At 39.6% G+C, this 20,199-nt stretch overlaps 1 protein-coding gene across 1 annotated transcript in view; it reads left to right on the top strand.

Moving 5' to 3' along the window:
• The window catches only part of SPAG16 (sperm associated antigen 16), a 432,785-nt gene that overhangs the window by 167,986 nt on the left and 244,600 nt on the right, over positions 1 to 20,199 (top strand). The gene's annotated exons all lie outside the window — the stretch shown is intronic.

The following is a 20,199-nucleotide window of genomic DNA, read 5'->3' as shown; positions in this document are numbered from 1 at the left end:
TTTCTGCATTTGTTCCGAGTTATCAGTGAACAGTTTCATGCTTTTTTTCATCTATAAAGCTGTTGAACCATTTTTTATGCAGTAGGGGCATGCCTGAGTTTCCTCTAATCCTCTAGAATGTTTCCACAGCTATACTGTCGTCAGTATTTCTGTCTTTGTGTTTTCATGCATTTTCAAGTAACCCCGCTCTCTCCCTTCAAATTTAATCTCTCGATCTTGTGGCTTTGAGACTTTTGCATATCCATGCATAAATATCTCTTCAGTTTGACATCTGTGCAGCATTTGTCTAATCTTTTGAGTAAGGTAAGGTCAAGAACTTAGTTTTTACTGTGTCCTCTTTTACTATGAGTTTTTTTATTAAGACATAGTAGATATTTAAACCGTAAGCAGTAATACTTCATATTAGAAAGAAATACTTTACTGTGAGGGTGCTGAGGCACTGGCACAGGGTGCCCAGAGAAGCTGTGGCTGCCCCATCCCTGGCAGTGTTCAAGGCCAGGTTGGACAGGGCTTGGAGCAACCTGCTCTAGCGGAAGGTGTCCCTGCCCATGGCAGGGGGTTGGAACTGGATGTGTTTTAAGGTCCCTTCCAACCCAAACCAGTCTGGGATTCATATGTTTTCTTTTTTACACAAATATACTTTAATGCCATTTACGCATAACTGTTAATATAAAGATGATATTATACTACTTACAAAATGCACTTGTATTACAGAGTGTATGAATGGAAAGAAATGGCAAACCTCAGCGTAAAGCAAATGGAAAGCAATGGCAAACCTCTCCATGTGCCCCCTAGTAGACAGGCAGTGCCCGTTTTGGTAAACTTGCAAGATCACTTAAGAAGTAGAAAGCCAGCAGATGTCTGTATCTGATATTCAATATAATATATAGGTAAGCAGACAAGGAACATAAGGCCATAGAAGAGAATCTAAAGTAATTATTCGTACCTGTGTTCATGTGGTTCACACGTGAGAATCCTTCCATGTGGGGGATTTAGCAGAATATCTCTCACATTAGAATGTCTCCTAGGAGATGATGGGGTTATGTAGTAGTAATATATAGAGTAAATGGACGCAAGGAATAGTAAGGAGTCACCAAGATCAGGTCCCATTCACTCAAGAACTGGAGCCTTAACTACTGATTGTGATGCATAATGTATTACTTGATACTTCCTTAGTACTTGAGAACTTAAAACAGCAAACATAAGCTCTGAGCTGACCATTACTGCTCAGAGTAATGTTTCTGAGATTGATAGGTGGCTGTTTGAGAGCTACAACTCAGCACTTAGCAGCAGTCAAAAAAGTAAGTTGAACATTAAGAATTCTCAACAAAGGAGTAGTAAATCAGGGGACATCACTGATTAAATCTATAGTTTGCCAACAACTAGAAATAGTTTGTATAATTCTGTTCCCCACATCTCAAGAAGAATATAGTGGATTCATAAGCTGTCCAGAGAAGAGCACCAGGGCTGTTCAAGCGTTGCTTTATAAGGAACAGCCAAGTAAGCCAGGACTCTTCAGCGTGGAACACAGGTAGCTATAGAGTCATGAATGGCTTGGGAAGACTGAAAAAGGGCTGGTGGCTTTTTTGGTGGTGTTTTTGGTTTGGTTTGGGGTTGTTTGGTTGTTTTTTTTTTTGCTGTCTTCTAACACAAGAACTAGAAGATAGGAAATTAAACCAGCAAGAGGCATGTTGAAAGTAAACATGAAAGAGTGGTAGTTCGTGTGTTCATCCATTGTGAATATTTGCAGAGGCCCAACAGGAGATTAGATGAAGGTCATGGAACAGAAATTTCTAACAGAGCATGTATCTGGCTCATGAAGTCTCTGAGCTGCAAGTGGCTGACAGTCAGGAGGTAACAGTTTCCTATACTTCCTTCCCTAGACACCCAATTTTGGCAAGTATAAGAAACAGGATAGAGGGTTATGTGGATGTCGTGGTTTAAACCCAGTCAGGTAACTTGTTCACTCACTCCCAGTGAGTGGTACCGAGCTGACAACAATCAAGGTCCGTGTCCGTCTCCCCCCCCCCCCTGCACCGGGACTCTCCCCTTCCCCGCTCCCGGAGGAACGGGGAGGAAGATCGAGAGAGTGCAACTCCTACGGGTTGAGACAAGAACAGTCCAGCAACAAATCACCACCGCTACTATCAGCTAAAACAATGATAAGGGAAAATAACAAGGGAAGAGAATACGATACCACCGGCCAAGAAAACGAGTTCCACCCGGAAGCTCCTGTCCTTCCGGGTAACTCCCAGTTACCCCCCACCCCGGGCATGACGTGCTGTGGTATGGAATACCTCCCCGGCTAGCCCGGGTCAGGCGCCCCGTCTCTGCTTCCTCACAGCTTCCCCTCCTCCCTGGCAGAGCATGAGCCTCACAGAGTCCTTGGTCAGGGTAAACATCACTTAGCAACAACCGACAACATCGGCTTCACCAACACTGTTCTCAAACTAGAAGTCAAAACACAGCACTGCACCAGTTAACACAAAGGAAAAAAAACATGACTGCTACTGCTGAACCCAGGACAGTGGATCTTTGATCGGAGCAGTAGTAGTACTGGTTCTCTAGTACTGGTTCACCAAGCATTATGAGCAATAGTATTTTAATAAGACTACCTTTAGAAATCACATGTTGTTATCAGTAATGAATTTTAGTCTTTAAAAGTTAACATTCTATTCTTTGGAGGCTGCATGGGTGGCACATTTTCATTTGCACACCAAAGGCACAATGGTGAATAGGTGGAAGATGTATTTTATTTTAACCTGTGAAAGTAGAATGGTGGTATCATTTTTCATTCTAAGTGGTTTTCTTTAAAGCAGTAATAGCCAGCTTGCTGTATTTTTCATCAGTCCATGGCAGGCTCCATGGCTCCTTCACATTCCTTTTAAATAACAAGATCTTACTAATAAAATTAATGTTGAGCATCTTTCTTTCTTTCTCTGACATAATTTGCCTGTCATAGTAAGTGATCTGAGTCCTCCTTCATGATGAACTTGTGCTGAAGGTTCAACACTTCTGCTTAATTATAACCCACTGACTGAAGGATGTATGTTTTGTGTGTTATAATAGACCTTGGGGTTGTTCCAACAGGGCATAATTCAGATGTGCCTTTTCTACTTGTAGGAAGAAAGGAGAGCTCAGGGATTTGCAAAGTGTTGCATTATAGGTATATTTAAAATACAAAAAACGAGCCCAAATCAGATTGGCATTGCAGTATAAAACCTTACACTCATTTTTCACAGAACAAATGAGAATAAGTAAATTCACATTAACTATAATGCCTGAACTAGCAGCACAGCTCCTTTAAATTCAGAAGAAGAGAGACAAAACAGATATTCATATCTAAGTGTCAGGGTAAGAACATTTCCAGGTGTAAAGTGGAAATTAATGGAGCTATGACAATTCACAGCAGCTCATATATTTGTGTTTATAGTTTGTTTTTCTGCATTACTCAGTTAAAGGAATTGAGGTTGTATTTTGTTTCTCGTCTTCAGCTGGATAACAATTCTACTTAAATTTTGTGAATGTGATTTCTTAGAATCTATTACTATTAGCCTGAAAATAGGTTTCTATTTTAATTTCTTGGATTGTTACATTTTAGGCCTAGTTTTCCTTCTCTTGTATGTGTAAGAGATGCTGTTTTGTTTCTTTGGGAAGTAAATTAAAAATAACTAATTCCTGAATGAATTGAGGCTATGAAAATGTGTATGATGATAAACTACTATGGAGATCCTCATAGTTCCATAGGTGGGTCTAGGATTATAGAATTTATGACTTGGCTGATCTGTGGGATACCAGACTATGACATAGTATCCCTTAAAGATGTAATATATGCAGAAGACTTGCTTTGTCAATTGAATGGAGAGACGAGAGTAAGGAAATGGTCTGCTGAAAATATTAAAAATCATTATTTTTGTAATTTTCCATATTAAAAAGTGCTTGCTATGTAGCAATTGTGGGTAAACTGTGTTTGAAGACTATTGGCTGGAGGTGGTTAATCAACTAACCACCAAGAGTGTGGGTTTATACAGGTTTTCACTTCTAGGCTTGCACTGAGGAGTGACCCCCATGGTGATGTTCTTTTTTCTAACAATAGAAATGCTTTTTATCCGTTGTTTAGATACTAGCAGAAAAGAAGCTATAGTATTAAATCCAAGCTGGCTTGTAAAAGTCAGTGGAGAAGCTGTTCTCTCTTTTTTTGCATAAGTAAATGAAGAAATTAGTATATTTATGATGAAAAGCTCCCTTGTCTGTTTTCCTATACTAGGTTTGTGCTTGGTTTTTTACTAGCAGAACAGAGAGAAATGAAATTACACAAGAAGAAGTGGGTATTCTATTAGCATTTTTATCAAGAGAGCAGTGTTAAATATTTAGGTAAGGACTCAACTAATTTAAAGGTAGTTTTAAAATGGGCATAAGTAAGAAGATATAAAGAGTTAACCAGGTTTTCTTAGGAGTACTAAGGTCCTTCCAATACCAAGGTGAAGTGTGAAAAGTTAGGCGAGAGGTCCCGAAAGCTTGTATGCATCATATTAGCTACCTCCTCTTTCCTTTCCTCTTCTACTGAGGCTAATAAGACTGTCAGATTGATGTAAAACTTCTTGCTACTTAAATTACAGCATGTAGATTTACATTAGTATAAAGCATCAAAAGTGAAAAATAACCCATTGCAGAGGAGGTGAAATTTGTTTTATTTTTACAGCTAGCTTTTTACAAATTTTGTGCGAAGTTTTCTTCACTTTTTGGAGTAAAAGAAATACATGCTAGGTGGAAAATGAGGTTGTAAAATAAAGAAACAGAGAACATCTTTACCTTTCCCATTATAGTATCTTGAGAATATAGAAATTACTTTCAGGAAAAAAAATGTACTGCTTAAAGATCAGGCATATTTTCTTGAATGATCATTTAGTGATGAAGATGGAATATATGTGAGTCTCAGCTATTCTGGGTGGAAAAATGGGGAGCAAATGTGAGGCTTTTCTGCAGCTTAAATTTAGTCATACTTAGAAGTCATGATGCTTGTTTTCTTATTGTTTCCTCAGGAAAATTTCATTTGAAAACATGCATTTCCGTCTGAATGAATCATTTCAGAGCTCTGTTTGGGTGAAAAATAGTTTTTTGAGGTGATTTTAAGGTTTCCTAGTGAGCTATTTGAATTATGCATAGGATGTTAAACAGAACTCATCAGGCCCAACTGGGCATCTGGGCTATAAAAACCCCTCACAACTGGAGAGACTGCTTTTGAAATAACGCATTCTTCATAAATTAAAACATGAGATAAACGATGAGATTAATTAAAAAATATCACCTCTTTGTGTTTAGCCCTTAGGGTGAATTGGTACAACTCTGCCTTTCCTTACAAGAAAGTGGCTCATCATAAGACACCTCATAAAATGGTGACCGGGTGATACGTCATTAAAATGGCTGCCATCTCCTCACATCTTGAATCAGTTATAAAGGAGTCAAACTCTCTGGGATGTGTTCATAGAAACTGTTTTAGGCTCAGAGGCACAGGTGAATAGTCATGAGGGATGTTCTGTTGTCTCTGTATTGGTGGCTGTAGTTGTCAAGAACTTCTGGGTTTTTCTGTCGATTGAGTGGTTATTTGGTTTGAGGTGATCTCATTCTCTCGCTGAGAATGGGAGAACAAAGTCACCCTCATTTTTGGTGATTTTCTTCTGTGATTTGAACAGATTACAATTGTTATGTATGGACTGTTCTTGAGTTTCCAGGGAGTGAAGAATACATTTCTATGAAGCCATGTATAAACTGTATGAAACACCACTGTGTCTCAGTGTGTGGCTAGTGGTTCTGCTCCCTGAGGAGACAAACACATGTCACTAGTATGTAATGTGCTCATGGCCATAGGGTATTTTTAACATTTATAGTCTAAGACCATCTCTTGATGCACTGGATTGCAATGGGATGGAAGAATTTGAGTGTGGTTCATTCAGACGACAAAGCATCTTGAGGTCTAGCTGCGTGCACACAGGAGAAATGGTGGATTGGAAAATGATTATGAAAAGTTAGTAGTTAGAAATCAGAAGTGTAGTAATAGAGTACTTGAACAGCACTAATCCATAAAACTTCTTTGATCTCACAATACAGCATTTATTATTTTAAATGTTCTGAAATACAATTTTTAGATGTCAAAACTTTTAATGTAAAAAAAGAATTGCAATAATGCAGATTACGGAATTCAAAACAATGAATTTTAACCCTTCTTTGTCATAAAAGCTCTTTAAAACTTTCAATCCATATGGCGTTTCCGTTGAGTTTATGTCTACCTGGACTGCTGAATAGCAATATTCATTGCCTTTTCTTGTGACTTTATATATAAAGGCTCCTTAGAACTAGACTGTTGGTTCCCTTGGCTTCACTGACCTCAGGACAAAAATAACCTGGCTAAAAGATGCAGCAGCATGTGATTTTTATGCTCTTCTCTTAGCCTGTAAGGCTAAAATAAATTTATCTTGTGAGCTTTAACTAGAATGTGTATATATGAGATAAACTGCAACAGTTGTGGTAAAAAAAAAGCAGTTTGTTCTCTACAGAAACATAGAGATCAAAAAGACTGTATGAAGTAGATGAGGAAGGAAAATATATTACAGGTTAACTTCCATGGGCAATGTATTTTTCTTACCTTTTTTTCCACAACGGTCTCTGTGGTTTTTGTAAGCACAGGTGGCTTAAAAAGTGTGTCACCCAATAACTAGAGACTGCCAGGAAGAGAAATTCTTGTCCAGTTGATGGCATAATTGAAGGTCCTTCAGTGAAATAAGGTATCTTTGAAGTGACTATCCTGTTAAGTTCTCACTTAGCACATCAAAGTGAGGAAAGGATGCCTTTATTTCTTGTAAATGCAAATTATGACTCCTGATTGTGTGAAGCCCTGCTTCAAAACCTTGCAGATATCCCAGATGGTTTTGATGGTGAATGTTTTGTTATTGGTAATACAGGAAGAGCTTTCAGTTTTTAATGGAAGTGTTGTACTTTGGTGATCTCACTGCAGCAAATTGCATATAGAAATTGATTTCTCACTGGATCTTCCCTTTATGGTGTTTATGTTATCACCCTGAAAAGTGCTAACGAAAACCTTAACTATTTTTCTACTTTATCCTAATACCAATATCACAGAATGAATGTTGCAGACAGTTTAATGTTCAAAATGTCTGGTTTTCTGGTGGTTTACAGGAAGACATTACTACATTTTCCTAGTGATGCTTAAAATAGTTGTACAATAGATTGCAGTATCTTAGTTAAATGATATTTATAGACTCTCTTGGCATTTAACTAACTTTCCTAATCTCTCTGTTGTGTTGGGTGCAAGTTGATACTGTTTTCTTGCTGAGATCTGTTTTTAGTATTATGACTGTTGGCATGGAAGTCTGCTGTTTAACATGGCTTGGTGAAAGACAATAATGTGTGGTTTTCTACTTTTGTTTATTGCAATGATTAGATTATAACATCATGTGTATGCAATACTCCTCTTAAAGGGAGGCTACAAACCTCATCATCAAGTTTTCTGAAAATGAAAGGGAAGGCTTGACTTTTGGCAAGCATCATTGTCTGTCTCCAAATGATAGGTGGTAGCTTGATGGGATGAGTAGAGCAAGCAAGCTGGAATGGTGCCCAAATGTTGTAAAGGGAGGCCTCATTTGTTAGCCGAGTAGTCCATCCTGCAGGACAGATGGTTGCAGTAACTGCATGGTAAGCCTTTTCTTTGTCATATATGGATGCGCCTCCAGAATTCTGCTATTTGCTATAAAATGGCATGTATAATATATCCCAGTGAATCTTTGTCTAAAGAACTGAAGGAATTATAGGAAATTTTGATCCTTTTCTTTTAGAATATGTTTGTCTTGAGAGGAAACGTCATAACTAGAAGCAGCTTTCTCAGCGTTTAAGATGTCAATGCCTGTGTTGAAGATGTGGCTTGTTACAGAAGTGTTGTCTGTACAGTCTAGGTAGAGGTAGGGAGAGAAGGGAGTATGCATTTCCTAAAGCTGGAGGAAGCAGAAGCACTAAAGAAACTGGGAAAAGCAAGCACAAACTTGCACAACCTCCAGCATGTACTAACAGTGAGGGGATAATTAGCCTTATTATCTGAACAGCAAAGGATCATCAATGGAGGAGTCTCCAGGTACAGCAAATAATATCTGTTGTATCCATCCATAGTGGAGGAATGCCAGCATAACAGCAGATCAGCTGAGCAAAAGTATCTGTTAGCCAAGAAAATTTTCAGTGAACCAGACAGTATTTACATGGATAGTAAGACCTCTTGGCTTTCAAGTGTCAGAAAAAACCATCAAAACCAATCCCACTTTCCTACAGAGACTGATAAATGAATTCTGTAGTCAGTGGACCCCCATTTTCAAGAAGGGAAAAATGGATGACCCAGGGAACTACAGGCCAGTCAGTCTCACCTCTCTGCCTGACGAAATCTTGGAGCAGATTCTCCTGGAAGGCATGCTAAGGCACATGAAAATCAACAAGGTGCTTGGTGACAGCCAGCATGGCTTCACTAAGGGGAAATCCTGCCTGACCAATTTGGTGGCCTTCTACGATGGGGCTACAGAACTGACGGGCAGGGGTAGAGCAGTTGATGTCATCTACCTGGACTTGTGCAAAGCGTTCGACACTGTCCCACACGACATCCTTGTCTCTAAATTGGAGAGACATCAATTTGATGGATGGACCACTCGGTGGATAAAGAACTGGCTGGATGGCAGCACACACAGAGCTGTGGTCAAAGGCTCAATGTCCGGCTGGAGACCAGTAACGAGTGCTGTCCCTCAGGGATCGGTGTTGGGACCGGTCTTGTTCAACATCTTTGTCAGTGACATGGACAGTGGGATTGAGTGCGCCCTCAGCAAGTTTGCCAATGACACCAAGCTGTGTGGTTTGGTTGATACCCTGGAGGGAAGGAATGCCATCCAGAGGGACCTTGACACGCTTGTGAGGTGGGCTGATGCCAACCTCATGAAGTTTAACCATGCCAAGTGCAAGGTCCTACACCTGGGTCGGAACAATCCCAGGCACAGCTACAGGTTGAGCAGAGAAGAGATTCAGAGCAGCCTGAGGAGAAGGACTTAGGGGCTGCATCAAAAGGAGCATGACCAGCAGGTCGAAGGAGGTGATCCTGCCCCTCTACTCTGCTCTTGTGAGACCTCACCCGGAGTATTGTGTGCAGTTCTGGTGTCCTCAACATAAAAAGGACATGGAACTGTTGGAACAAGTCCAGAGGAGGCCACGAGGATGATCAGGGGACTGGAGCACCTCCTGTATGAAGACAGGCTGAGAAAGTCGGGGCTGTTCAGCCTGGAGAAGAGAAGGCTGTGTGGAGACCTCATAGCAGCCTTCCAGTATCTGAAGGGGGGAGATAGGGGTGCTGGGGAGGGACTCTTCATTAGGGACTGCAGTGATAAGACAAGGGGTAACGGGTTCAAACTTAAACAGGAGAAGTTAAGATTGGATATAAGGAAGAAATTCTTTCATGTTAGGGTGGTGAGGGCCTGGAATGGGTTGCCCAGGGAAGACGTGAATGCTCCATCCCTGGCAGTGTTCAAGGCCGGGTTGGACAGAGCCTTGGGTGAGATATTTTAGTGTGAGGTGTCCCTGCCCAAGGCAGGGGAGTTGGAACTAAATGATCTTAAGGTCCTTTCCAACCCTAACTATTCTATAATTCTATGATTCTGTGAATGCTGCAATCACAAATATTGTCTATGTTTTCATACAGTACACTAGTGCTATAGCATACAACAGGGGTGCGAGCCAGAGCCAGACACTGACTCCCAGAGTCAGTATGAGTGTAAAGAGCCTATTGCTAAGCAATTCAACCCAGCTCAACCCACCACAGCTGCCTGCAGCTACTCTCTGTAATCGGAGAGCTGACAGGGAAACCTTCCTGCTGGGTCTGTGAGAATCACCACGATGTTTCTTACTTTTCAGCTGTTGTCCATGTAAATCATGCTCTTCCTGCAGGTGCTTACGTGGGCATCAGCATCTTTCTGAAATCTTAAAATTTTTGAATATCAGACAGCTTAATACAGGTCCCACTGGAGAACATGGTAACTGGCAAGCACCAAGGTGGGTCACAGCCTGTTTGCGTACCTCTGAGCACCACTGATCCAGATGGCTCCTCTTGATGTACAGCTTTGAAGGCCGTTAATACATTGCACTTGTATACTGGAACCTATACAACTTCAAATAGTTCAATTTCTTATCTGAGAGTGATTAGTCATATGCTAACAAATTTGGGTTGCAGCTTGAGTGTAAGATCTACTTTTCCTTTCTTCCGTATTTCAGGAAATATTTCTGGTGTTTCTGCTTTGCTTAGTGAAGGTGATCACTGATTTAGGGTCTTAACAAAAATTCATTACCTTTCTCTTGAGCTCAGACTTAATACTCCTTCATCCAGGTACTGTGGTGGAAATTCAGCTAACTGGCAGAATTTGTCTTTTATGCTAAGAATTGAACTGATAATAGTGTGGAACGTGTATGTTGTGAAGTGTGTATGAAGTAATAAAATAAAATTTATGCTCAGGCCCCGGAATGAAGCCTAAGGCTTCCACTTGGCTTTGTGGTGTTTATTGCACTATTCATTTTGGATCCTGAAATGGAAAGTCCAGAAAGCAGTGAAGCGAGAAATCCAGAACTTTATCCCATCTTTAGGTCTCTACCTCGTTATCCTAAATACGCTTCTAGCTATCTCTTTTGGAGTTTTCAGGAAGGCATGCTTTTAATCAGTTAAAATAGTGACAAAATACACTGGTTTATATTCCACACTGTTACTGTAAAGCTAGGGGTCATGGGACGAATACACAGTAGTAGTAAATAAAAAGTTGACACTTTTTATTTAACTATTTATTTAGTGATTTTTATTAAAAACACTGACTCCCATCAGTCAGTGTTTTGGTTACTGAAGAGATCAGTGACACTTTCCAGGTAATTTATATGATGAATACATGCCAACTTTCATGTATATGTAGTCATGTAACCTAGTGCTCAGAGGCACTTAAGGACACAAACTAATCCCTTGCCTGGCTTGATGCACTTGCATCATCTTTCTGGATGTGCAAAGGTACTCAGCTGTGAATCTGCAATTGAAGCTCTTGAAAATAACACGAGGGAATGGCATGAGACAGGGGAGGTCAAATAAACCCTGATAGGAAGAGGGGATAGAACAACAACAAAACGTGGAGATGCATCTTGGGGTAAATAACCCCACACATTGGTACAGACTGGAAGCCAGCTAAATTGCAGCTGAAAAAGACATAGTTAAGTATAAGCCTATTATGTGCAACATCATAGAGAAGGAAAACAACATACTGGGCTATACTGGGAGGACCCTGGCCAGCAGATATGAAGGAAGTGATAATCCTTCCTGCACTATAGGAGACAAATCTTCAAAAGCATCAGCAGAAAAACAAGGCAAAGATCATGTTTCTTTTGTTTCTAGAGCTCAAAAAGGAAGCTTTCCAAATTGCTAATAACTGTATCAGCATACGACTCCTTCATTTGCATATGTACTTCATTTTGTAATTTAATTTGTGCAATTCTGAATATTTCACTGTATCAGTGAAAGGAAAATCTTCTTTAAGGAACACAGCTGTTCAGGCTTCTCCAAATGCATGTGCTATCAGCATTTCTACTTTCAGAATGTCTTCTCTATTTGTGTGTTTGAAGTAACACCATCATAGAATCACAGAGTGGTTTGTGTTGGAAGGGACCTTAAAGCTCATCCAGTTCTAACCCCTGCCACGGGCAGGGACACCTTCCACTAGAGCAGGTTGCTCCAAGCCCCTGTGTCCAACCTGGCCTTGAACGCTGCCAGGGATGGGGCAACCACAGCTTCTCTGGGCACCCTGTGGCAGCGCCTCAGCACCCTCACAGGGAAGAGCTTCCTAATGTTCAGATCATCACCCACGTTCCTCAGTGTTTGCACTGCCTGATTTGTAATGTAGTAGTCAAAGCTAAGAGTCCCACTAGCAAACAACTAGTACTTTCTGGTGTAATTTCTTGAGCTATGTGCATTACTTCTTACTGTAGTTTTGTATTTCTGTGCCTGTTTTTCACTTAACAAGTTGCTTTATTTTAATGTCTAGTGAAGTTAATGGAAGATGTTTTAGTTTTTATTTTCTGTTCAATTCATACAATGTACTCAACAGCTCTTTGAGTAATCAAGATGGGGAAGGAAAAGAACCATTGGAGATATTCTCGTTTTACTATCCTTTTCATTCTAAGGTTGAAAAATAAGTAGTTGCTAGAGGAACATCACAGGGATGGTTAAATGTTTGGGTTTTTTTCATGTGTCCATGTTGTGTGTTGTTTGTAAACCATCCCAGAGTTTGTTCTGCCTTGTCATAAGCGAAAATGCAGCTGCTGCCTGCCTGAGTCACTTGGAATGTGAATCTTCAGAAGGATTACTATATCTTTGATAGCTTGATTTTTCTTAGGCAGTAGAGAAATAATTGAAGGCAAAGCTTCACTCATTGATAATTGGTCAGCTGACAAGCAAGTTTCTGCTTTCTTGGAGCAGTGGTCAGGAGAGCACTTTACCTAGTTATAACTTTGTTAAGATTACATCGAGACAAAAGATCACTAGCTTATTTAGTATAAAGATCTGTAAGGTGCAGGCTCTTATACCAAAACATGCTACTAAGAGGAACTCATGCTATATACCTATCACATGAGCTCTGTATTCTTGTGCTATATGTGCTATATAATGCTTGCATTTTGTTTGTTTCCTCATAGACTTATTTGCCTGTATTTGTCCTCTATGAAGAAAGTAGAACCTCGAATATCAGGTTGCAAAGAACTGCTGAGCTGCATCCTTCTGTCAACCCTGACTGCCCTCATTAGCTCTCCTGTGAAATGCGCCAGGACAGGGCTCTCCTGCTGCTGGAGAACTTCTGTCTGGGGGTCGAACTGGATCAACTGCTGTTTAATTAGTAAATTCCACTTTATGTCATTCTGTCTTGTTGCCTGGATTATACAGAGTCCTTTACTCAGCTCAGCCTCCTAAATCACAGACCTCTGGAGGGGGGAGAAATCTTTCCTTGGTATTTGTTACCTTTTCTGCTTGCCTGACAGATGACTGCCTCTTGGTGGCTTAAGTGCTGTTTTAAACATCGAGTGTCTCAAATGCAAATAGGTTCTTTGTTGCTCTGTCCTTTGCACTTTATTTTTGCCAGTCTGAAGCTTGCTTATTCTTGGTGAATTATGTGACCTGATGAGCCATGCCATTTTTTATTTTACAAAGATAAGCTGCAGGGCAGATGAGGATACTCTTTAACTGCAAGCAGGCAAAGCCAGTGGATCCAGTCATAATGCCAGCTTGGTTTTTTGTGGCTGTGTCTATGTTAGCAGGTTTTGTGGGCAGTGGGAATAAATCTGAAAGTGTTGGGGTCAGTATCATGGCATCATAGAACGGTTTAGGTTAGAAGGATCCTTAAAACTCCTCCACCTCCAGCCCCCTGCCACGGGCAGGCACACCTTCCACTAGAGCAGGTTGTTCCAAGCCCCTGTGTCCATCCTGGCCTTGAACACTGCCAGGGATGGGGCAGCCACAGCTTCTCTGGGCACCCTGTGCCAGTGCCTCAGCACCCTCACAGGGAAGAGCTTCTGCCTAAGAGCTCATCTCAATCTCCCCTGTTCTGGCAGGTTAAAGCCATTCCCCTTGGCCTGTCCTTACAGGCCCTGTAAAAAGCCCCTCTCCAGATTTCTTGTAAATTAAGTAGTGGCTGTTGTACTTGGATGCTTTACTTTTTTCTTGTTTGCAACAGGACAAATAGCAAGAACACTCTGCTGCTTTGTTTGTTTGAGTTTGTCTACATAATTCCTTCGTTGTGTTCTGTGTTTTCCCTTCAGACACTTCTATTTGAGGATTCTGTTTGGGCTAGCATCTATGTTAATACATATCAGTAATTTAATTTCAAGTTTTTAAATGCTTTTAGTATAATCACAGTTTTCAGGGTTGTCAGAATTAAAATAAGTTTCAGGAGTCAAGGGGGAAAAGCTCTTTTCTCTGAAGTTGGAGATCCTAAGATGTGACTTTGAAACTAATGATTACATGTTGGTTTTGAATTGCCAACTGTGTTTCTTGCTACTCTGCAAGATTCTTGCAAGGACAGATGGCTATTGCTAACAAGAAGATTAAAGGAGCTAAAGGGATCTTCTGTTCCAAGTTCAGAAAATGGATGTAGAAAATAGCCTTTAAAAGACAGAAACTCAAATGTTCATTTAAATTAACAAACCTTGGAGAAATACTGCCTTCCAAAAGTAACAAGAGGGGTTCTTTTAACACTTAATCAAAAAAGATTGTTGATGTGTAAAAGAAACCATGGCAGCTGCAACCATGTGGAGATTTTTAAAGGGTATCAGTGAAGATCAGCACATGACAGGCTGCCTCTAGCCTTGGCTAAAGAGTTGTTCCACTGAGGGGTTTAGATTAATTTTTGGATCATTAAGAATATGTGCAGTTTATATTGTTCCCCTCAAAATGTTAGACCAGAAACGTAGAATTTCCTGAAACTTCCTGAAAAAGCCAAAATGCTACACATAGTTAGAAAAGAAGAAGAAAAATCTATGTGTAAAAGGCATCTATACCCACAAGTGTTCCTTGGCATGAATGCTGGGATCAGAAATGAAACCTGAAATTGCAGGGGGAAAAGAGGAAAGTCACAGAATACACCAAGGTCATAGGTGTGTGCTGGGGATTCATATATAAAATATTAGGATGAGCACCACGTAAAGCTCTGCTCACCTGAACAACCACACTAAGATGATGTCTGATAAAGGCTTTGATCAAAGCTAAATTTTTCCATTCTGTTCTAGAATGTTTCTTTCAGTTGCAGCTTTTGAACAAGGTCCATTTGCTCCAATGTGTACCAATTTGTATGCCTCAGAGCATCTGATGAAGCACTCCTTCAGCAGCATGAAAGCAGAAAAAACACCTTTCAAAGCTATAGAGTGGTATTGGTGGTTTTAGAACTCAATCAAGGAGATCCAACTTTTGTCTTTAGGCAAGCCAAGGGCTTACTCCAAGAATAGAGCTGCTCTGCCTAAAAATATTTTTTTCTAGCTTCCTGCAACTAACAACTCAGAAGAAATATTACAGTAGTATTACTATTACTGTATTAGTACTAAACTATCAATATTTGTAACTATTGCTTAAGAGTACATAAGTAAATTATTAGTAGACTTGGTAGAGGACTGATTTTGGCAGGTCCTGTAGATATTATTCCCTTCAGTTTTTTAGAAAAGGCATCATAGAATCACAGCATGGCTTGGGTTGGAAGGGACCTTAAAGCTCATCCAGGTCCAACCCCCTGCCATGGGCAGGGACACCTTCCACTAGACCAGGTTGCTCCAAGCCCTGTCCAACCTGGCCTTGAAAGGAAGAAAGCAAATGTCTTTCATCTCCAAAAGCTTATCCTCATTTTTATGTGTGATTTTCTGTTCATTTTTAAACTGGTCTTGGAAGCTGGTGAATTGGTAGCAGCAAAGTGCCAGTCAAATTAGTGCCTTTTCCATCTCCTTCAATTTATATTCCTTTGTGGCAAAAGTAGTGCAGTGAAACTTGGTGTTGAGAATTAAAATTACATGCTTTCAGGACCAGGATGGTAGATCAGAAATTGCAAACTGGGAGTGTTAATTTATCTTGTGATCTGCACAAAGTCAGTGATACTGGGGCCAAAGATGGGATTCTTGATACAATCATTAACATGTCATTATTAGGATGCGTTTTAAATGAGAAGAGCAGATGAAGGGAAAGGTGAAGGTAGGTTTCATAGTAATTTCAGTATAAGTTGCAGAACAGATGGCACAAAGTTTTTATATTCAGCAATAAAATATTGTAATTATTATTATTTAAAACATAAAGGAAGAAAACTTTGATTTACTTTTTCTTATTTTGCTGTGCAAATACACAGCAAATTGCAGTTCTTCTTGAAAGTTTGTCAGTTGTCTAACAAAAATTTGTCAGCATTATCACTAAAAAGTCTAGAATGTTCTCTACACAACAAAAAAAAACCTTGTTTCTCTCCCTGTGCATTGAAATGCAAGTGAAATGTTGATTGTTATCTGTGAGTTTTCTTGTTTGACATCCTTTGGAAACTGGGCATCTTGACTCTCCTAGGTACAGCAAGAGCTGAGTGGAATATTAATTCATAGTGTTTTCTATATTGCCTCACTATTTATTTGTCTACTTTTCTGCAGGAGTGCATGATTTGATTCTTTAGTAGTAGGTTCTGTAGTGTATTGCTTTTATGTTAGAGAAGGATTACTCTGGCTTTTCCCATTTACTCAGATTACATTCGTTTTAATTTGCATGTGTCTTTGCTTGCTTCCTCCAGTCTGTTACTGTGTAAATGTTGGCTGGAGAGGTTTTAAGGTGAGTAGATCATATTCAGTTTCCACAGAGAAATGTATTTTTCTTTACATCTATATAAAAGCCCAAAGAACTTTCCTCAACCATCTCCCCAGGTTTTTTCCTTAAGCCAGAAGACTCTTCCTTTCTGTTGTATCATCATTTCTGCTTGACATGAGACTTCCATCTGCTGTTCCTCTCTGTTTTCTAGTGATATCACCTCTATGTGAAATCAGAAGGAAGCAGCTTATCCAGACAAAAAGGGCTTTGCTCTGTCTCAGTCTGAAGCCAGCAGCAGTGGATCTTTACAGTAGTATTTTTCATATAAAAAAGGCAAATTGTGTCCAGGTGTATGATGGGGGCTTCTGGCCTTGGCTGTGTTGGGACAGTCTAAAAATCTCTATTTTTAGTATTCAAAAGTTAGTGATTATTCAGGATAAGAACTTCTCTATAAATCAGGGATGTGTTTCTGTGGCTTTGGTTGAAAACCTAGAGAAACTTCAGGGCTGTGTTATGTGAATATTTAATTACAGTTGTCATGACAGGCTAAAGAGCTTGATGCCCATCTTATATACAACTGACCTTGTAGTTTGTGTGTGATGAGTGTGTTGACATTCTAATGCATAGCCGTCAATATTCTGATGCTACAGCAGATGTTTCTTTTCTTTTTAATTACACGGCTTCCAGTGTTGTTAATATTATATTATTGACAGATGAATACTGCCAGCTATGGCAAAGTTAATCAGGCCACTGTTAAAAAATATTGATAAATTATGCTGATTTTAGAGGATTCCTTTTGCATGAATTATTTAGACAAAAAAAAAAAACTTGGAGAAAGGGGAGACTGGATCTGGATTTTTCTAATGTAGGCACATTTGGCTTCTTGGTGACTCCATACATCTAAATCCTGAATTAGAGAAATGCTCCGCACTGTGTTAGAGAGACCTAATAAGAACTCTGGAGGCAGGTTTAACAAGAGATTTATTAAATAAGCAACCACAAAGCATCTTCAGATTGTTGCAGATTTAGGAAAAGCCATATTTACAGTGGGCAGATTCAGAGGCCTAGAACAAATACTAACCCAAGTATTATTAAACTAATAGCACGACCTTCACACTTACATTTTGCTTGAAACGTGATAGGATTTGAGTAAAATAAAGAAGCTCCTTGCTTCTGCTGGTGTTTGTCCTCTACTATTAATTTCCTTATTAACTATTTACGAAATACTGTTTTGTTTAGATGTTTTAAAGCTGATGATTAATCTTAGCTTTGAGGTAGTGATAGCTTAGAGAGGATTTCAAAGTTGTGCTTTTGCAAGTCAAAGCATTGAAGATATTTCAGAATGTCTCCTTCAGGAATGTTGCCCCTCAACACCAGTAAATATTGGAAAGTGAATATTGCTGAAAGCACCAAAGAGGTAACTGAGGTGTAATTATTGGATAAGGAATTGATAATTTTATGAAAAACATGAATTTATTTCAGCTTTTCAGAGAAGAACAATAAAAAGTTGTGAACAAACTCAGGCCTGTCATATTCTGTGTATAAGTGAGCAGCAACTGATTGCTGCCTCTAAACTAGTGTGAATTGTTACCTCTTACCTGCTGATTAAATAGCACGTATGTATGTCTGCATTGTGATTAGTTAGAAGCAGTAAATAGTAGGGTTTTTCTGGGTCCCCTAATATTGGTATCTGCTTACTGGTGATATTAGTAGCAACACTGAGATACTGCAACACTCTAATTAAATCCAGAGAGTTCAGGTGTAAAATTTAAAATGGATTCTGCAGTCTCCCAGTGAGAAGATTATGCTCTGCTGTTATTCTGTGGTATGTAACGTAGCATAATTTGCTTGCCAAATGGTTATGTGTTAGGATGAACTATTTTATGACAGTTTGGCTCTAAGCAAAACTATAACTCTGCCTATATTGTGGGAAGGAGATTGCATTCAGGAGTCCTTCCTGAATCAACACACAGCCTTATAAATGCTTGAGCCTCCAAGCCATATTCATTCCACAGTATGGCTGTTGTTGCATCCTGATGAATGTAATGTTGATTTCTTTGGGGGTTTTTATCACTAATTTCTACTATAGAAAAAAAAAATCATTAAATAATCTTTTTTCTTTTTCCTTCATTAGCTTATTAGTAGTCAAAATATGTAAAATCTTAATAAACCTCCTTCAAAGGTTTTGCTTTGAGATTATTTCTTGTGCCCTGTGGATATACAAGGAAGAATTGTCTGTTAAATTGTGTACTTGCAAAGTCAATTTGGAATAACAAGATTTCAACAATAAGTTTGCACTCTAAAGGAGGAGATAGAAACACTATAGAATTTAATACATATATATATGTGTATATATATATTTATTTCAGGACAACACAGTTAAGACCCAGATCTCACTAAACTTTCTTAGCCCCCAGCACTGAGTTCAAGGAGCTTTATAAAACTAGAGACAGTTCTGATTACCATTTTCCAGGTGAAAAAGCTGGAGCTCAGGGATCTGATCAGCAGTCACACTGTAGAAACTGCATCCCTCAGTACTAACTCTGTGACCCTTTCTTGAATAACCTTGGGTGTCGCAGGGCTCCTACTGAGAGATCTACTTTGTGCTTTTTAAACAACCAGTTCCCATCTCCATTTTCCATCTGCTGCTCCTCGTTCTCACCCCTTGCCACTTGTGAGCCCTGTGACTGCAACTGTACTGCAATGAAAAGCAGGAGCACTGTGCCATACAAAGGGTCAGTACAGAATCATCGAATCATTTATGCTGGAAAAGACCTTTAAGATCATCAAGTCCCAGACACAGTCCCCAGTGATGTTAAGAATGTTTATGATGCAGAGACTTAATGGCTTCTCACCCATGAAGTGGTTTTCCAATATTATTGCTGCAGGACTGTGGAAACCTGCCCTGCCAATTGTGTGCTTCTCATCAGAACAGCCACGTGGACAGCAGTGCCCAACACAGGCAGGCACATTCCATGACAGTTGTAATGTAGCTGGATCTCTCTTTGCCTCAGCACTGCTTGTAGAAGACAGATCTGTCCTCTTTAATCCCTGGCACACTCATCAAAATAGATGTCTATTTATATTACTTAGAAATGTGCACGTGGTGGTCATTAGAAGATACTTGACTGAGAATATCAGAAACTGTGTAGAACGGGGCAGGACTTGCTTGTATATAACTGAACACACAACACAAGTATCAACTTGCTTTGTTATAGAATAGTGGCTTCAGTGACTGCTCCACCACTGCCTGGGAGCAGATGTAGAACTGATCCAGTCTTGCAGAGGTGGATCAGGATCTGACCATCCAGAGGGCTCAGGGTCTTCAGCTTTTGGAATACTTGTGTGTGCGTGTGCACAATGGAATAAAGAAGTTTGCATTTTTCAGTCTATTTGAGAATGTTTAACAAAATCCCACATTCTGTCATCCACTTAAACTGCTGTTACTAACCAGCCGATAATTGCCTCTAACAAGATGCTTAGGAGTCACAGGGGAGAAAAACAAGGCTCCAACTTTAACCTGATTGACTGCAACATTGTAAGGTTCATTGAAAATTCTTACTTCCCTTCTTGTCTTTAATCTATATTAGACTAAGATTTAAATATGGATAATCTCTAGCATTTAATTCCCTGTTGGTAATTTCTGCCTTTTCCTTGAAGTGTGCTGAACTGCAACACATAACGTAGCATTCCTTTTGGTGATCAAATATTCTGATCTTTATTGAGTCCACCCCTTTTCTATTTATTATTTTATATTTTGTTACTGAGATTTCCTCTGAAATATTACCCATAGGACATCATTAACTTAAAACATATATATTCTTCCA

Source organism: Pezoporus flaviventris, unplaced genomic scaffold, assembly GCF_033815535.1.
Source record: "Pezoporus flaviventris isolate CSIRO_AGI_PZ_B2104156 unplaced genomic scaffold, CSIRO_AGI_Pfla_v1 ptg000001l, whole genome shotgun sequence".
Lineage (NCBI taxonomy): Eukaryota > Metazoa > Chordata > Aves > Psittaciformes > Psittacidae > Pezoporus > Pezoporus flaviventris.
This window is presented reverse-complemented; position numbering and strand designations above follow the sequence as displayed.